Raw genomic sequence first — 734 nt, forward strand, 5'->3', positions numbered from 1 at the left:
ACAGATGGTTCTATTTTTGAACATCCTTCCTATTATGGAAGTTAGTTGTGCATCTGAGGAACAAAATGATGTCATGTTAATTGGAACGTAAATATGACATAGAAACAACATGCCAGCAATGCTTGCCTGTGAAATAATATTCTGAGCCCACATGTTCCTGGGCATGTGAGTTTATATCAAGTGAAAAGATTACTTAATTCAAATTAAAGTGTTGGAATTTAAAGATTTATTTGGTCTCCTGGGTAAAGTTTTCCATATATTTATCAAATGGGAAACAATTTTTAAAAAGACAGTTGATTTTTTTTTTTTTGCAGTTTTTGGCTGGGGCCAGGTTTGAACCCGCCACCTCCGGTATATGGGGATGGCGCCCTACTCCTTTGAGCCACAGGCACCGCCCACACAGTTGATTTTTTTGCATTCACTCTAAAGCAGTGGTTCTCAACCTGTGGGTCGAGACCCACAGGAACTGTATTAAAAGGTCACTTAGGAAGGTTGAAAACCACTGCTCTAAAGTGAGTGAATCCAATCATCAACAGTTGTATAAAGCTTATGCAGTTAATTACAGCTGTGAATTAAAAATGGAGTTTGTGGGCTTGGCGCCTGTGGCTCAAGCAGCTAAGGCGCCAACCACATACACCTGAGCTGGCAGGTTTGAATCCAGCCCGGGCCCACCAACCAACCATGAGTGCTGCAACCAAAAAATAGCCAGGTGTTGTGGCAGGCGCCTGTAGTCC

The sequence above is a fragment of the Otolemur garnettii genome, unplaced genomic scaffold (assembly GCF_000181295.1).
Source record: "Otolemur garnettii isolate 467f Iridium unplaced genomic scaffold, OtoGar3 scaffold00025, whole genome shotgun sequence".
Lineage (NCBI taxonomy): Eukaryota > Metazoa > Chordata > Mammalia > Primates > Galagidae > Otolemur > Otolemur garnettii.